General features: G+C 36.8%; 1 long non-coding RNA gene across 2 annotated transcripts in view; it reads left to right on the plus strand.

Annotated features, from left to right (window-relative positions):
- Positions 1–3,406, plus strand: part of LOC106867980 (uncharacterized) — a 637,828-nt gene that overhangs the window by 319,164 nt on the left and 315,258 nt on the right. For both annotated transcript variants that reach the window (XR_008265237.1, XR_008265236.1), the window contains exon 6: positions 2,598–2,633. This is a non-coding gene — a long non-coding RNA (uncharacterized LOC106867980). The remainder of the gene's footprint in view (positions 1–2,597; positions 2,634–3,406) is intronic.

The following is a 3,406-nucleotide window of genomic DNA, read 5'->3' on the forward strand; positions in this document are numbered from 1 at the left end:
GATTAAGAACATGAGCTTATTCCTGAAGTTCGTTTTTCTCTATATCTACCTTCCAGTGGGCAATGAAGTTAACTAATTTCTTCGTTGATGTTCAGATGATCTCCATATTTTGATGTGTGTGTGCGTGGGAGAGAGAGAGAGAGAGAGAGAAAGAGAGAGAGAGAGAGAGATAGAGAGAGAGAGAGAGAAAGAGAGAGAGAGACATAGAGAGAGAGATTGCAAATATAGCTCTCAATATATCCTATGGTGTATGTGTTATTTGATGTCTATATTTCAAATGTCACAAACGCATAATGAGACTGAAAGCTTTTTCTCTCTACACCTCTTCTCACTGACATAACTTAGCCTTTCAGATTTGATTATTTATGATTATTTATAATTGTGGTCGGCCCACAGTTCCTCCTCTTTACGTCTCTTTCTCTTAGAAGTATGACTCTCAGGTAACTCTACAGGAAGATGTAGATTGTTGTTGTTTAACCCCTAAGCCAGCCTTGATCCAGTGGCCCCCTGATCAAAGATACTCCACACTTAATAATCCTGTCATTTTGAAAATGCAGGCTACATTAACCAATGTACTCTTTCTGCTTTTTTTAAGTCAGTAAGACACGATCTGTGGTTAGTTTGGTTGCTGTTTCTAGCAGCATAGGCATCTCTCCATGGCCCATGTGTATAATAGTGGTGAATGAAAAGTTCCTCACAACATCTCTTGTCCTCTCCGAAAGGATTTTCATTTATCAACTGGTAATGCAAATACAGTAATCCTTCAACTATCACAGGTGGTACCTTCCAAAAACCCACCAAGATAGGTGAAAATCCACAAAGTAGAAACAGTACTGTGCAGTATATTTTTTTAATTATTTTTATAATTTGTATATATTTATTTTAGAATAAATGCAAAACAACACCAAGGAAGAATTGATGTAAGCTTAAATAGGTGAACCACAATATGGCAAGGGATTTCTGTGCAAAAATATCTCTTAAAATGTGGGTGGTTAGCTGACTGACAACAGTTTAGCTCTGAAATTGTGGTGTCATGTAAAAGAGAAACAAGTCTTCTCTGGATATGATCCCAGTCTTTCAAAAGGCAAAAGCCAAATGAACCTCATAGATTGAAGACTACTGCCCAAATCCATGGTAAAATTCCTGCAGTAATTTTTTTTAACTAACACAATGTCCACTCAACTATTTTATGTTTCTCTTCATCTAGTTTTGGCCATTAGGAAGTAGTTAAGGACATGTTTCTAAGCTAGAGAGAGTTATCATCATCATTATTGCAATGACATGTTGATGGAATTCTCTGTCCAAAACATAACAAAAAAAGAAAGAAAAAAGTACATCATCTCACACACTGTCGCTAACATTATTAATGCAATCATCATCATCGTCATCATTTAACTTCCAGCACAGCCACTACAACTAATAACACTATGTGTCTCATTAAGCCATCTTCCTTTTGCTTCCATATTATCATTATCATCCTAACCATTATTTCCACTGCCATAACCATCACAGGCACCACCGTCACCACTATTTCCTAATTAAGAAATCATCATTATTATTAATGCTACTTTCCTAAGGCTTCATGCCTCATTAAGAAATCATAATGATTATGATATTGTTGTCATCACAGTCATTATTGTTGTTGTTGTTATTATTATTGTTATCATTGGTGGTGGTGGTTGATGTTGTAGTGTAGAGATGTGCAATGGATGAGTAAATATTTTAGAATATTCCTTGTTTCCTGGGCTGTGTGTCCACTTTCAGCTTCAAGTATTGCCTTGGTTCTCATGACAAGATACTCTTTTAACTAATAACGTTGCTGTAATTGTTATGGATGATAATGATGATGATGAGGAGGAGAAGGAGGAGGTAGTGGACAACAGCAGTTTTATCATCATCATTATCATCATCATCATCTTCATATTTTACTTCTCAGAGCTCTTGATCTTACCTGCTCTGGTTAATTCTGTGAGAGTGGTTAGCAACTTGTTAAAGGTCTCACAGGGTCTCTTAGGGTCTCTTTCCTCAAATTATAAGACTTGCTACTTAGATGTTAAGTATCATATTATTATTATCATCATCATCATTATTATTATTATTGAGTGACAGTGCAGTGCATGTCATCAAAGTGACACTGGGGTACAAATATATACAAATATACCCACCATGACTACCCACCTGTTAAGGGTACACCAGGCACATGCATCGCAACTATATGTGCATGACATGGTGATCTCAAATCAAGATAGACAGCATATGACCTTGCAGGTGGGGGCCCTGTTAGAATTTTCTTCAGGTTGCCCATCTCGCTCAAAAGGTCGGTGAATAAGGGTTGTTTAAGGATGTTGAACGAAACATCCATGTTTCCAGTGGTGAATTATTCAAACCCCAAACACTTCCTTTCAATACATGGCTATGATGCACCCTCACTACTTCTGCTCATGATCAGAGATGTACATATTTCTGGGTTTTACATTGTTCCCACAGATAAGTTCATTCAATATTGATATTTCACCTCTCGTTATTTCAATCTCATTTTCAATTTTACTTTCCCAGTTTGGAATTCTTATCAGGTTTGTATTTCTTTGTTTTTTCAGAGGCATACAACTGGTTTCAATCGTCTTAGCAGCTGTGTAAGTAATTTCATTTAATTCAGTGAGATCTGCTTTTAGTTCTTGTATAATTTCTTTTGTTACATAGTTTCCAATTTTAATTTGTTTTCTATTTTGGATTGTATTTGAGAGTTTATGAAGTGGATCTCTATCATGCATATTGGCATGTCTTGCAACTGCAAGCTTATTCAGGATTATTATTATCATTACTATTATTATTATTGTTGTTCTTTCGCTTCTCAGAGCACTTCATTTCACTTGTTCTGTAAGAGCGAACAACAACCTGTTGTCAAGGATCTCACAAGGTCTTCATCCACAATACTTAACACCCAAGTACCAATCTCAAAATCCTCGCTGTCCTCAATAAAGCAGTTTTCTGAGCATGTTCTACCCTCATGTCAATCTCAAGTTCTCCAACAAATTTCTCAAACTTGGTTGTTAATGTTCCAAATGCTCCAACAACTATTGGGATGACTCTTACTTTCATCATTGCCCACATCCTTGAAATCTCATCTTTTAGTGGCTTCTTGTACTTCTCAATCTTTTCCAGTTCTTCATCATCCACTCATACATGCCCAGGTATAGCATTATCTACGATCTTTGTCTCCTTCATCAGTTTATCAACTACAACAATGCTGGGTCTCTGAGCACCAACCACTAAATCACATTGGATTATAAAATCCTGCAAGATCTTATTCACCTGCTGATTTATGCTTGTACCATTCATATGTGAGACTGTTTCACTCCTCCTCCTCCTCCTCCTCCTCCTCCACTTCCCTTCCTCCTCCTCCTCC

The sequence above is a fragment of the Octopus bimaculoides genome, chromosome 11 (assembly GCF_001194135.2).
Source record: "Octopus bimaculoides isolate UCB-OBI-ISO-001 chromosome 11, ASM119413v2, whole genome shotgun sequence".
Lineage (NCBI taxonomy): Eukaryota > Metazoa > Mollusca > Cephalopoda > Octopoda > Octopodidae > Octopus > Octopus bimaculoides.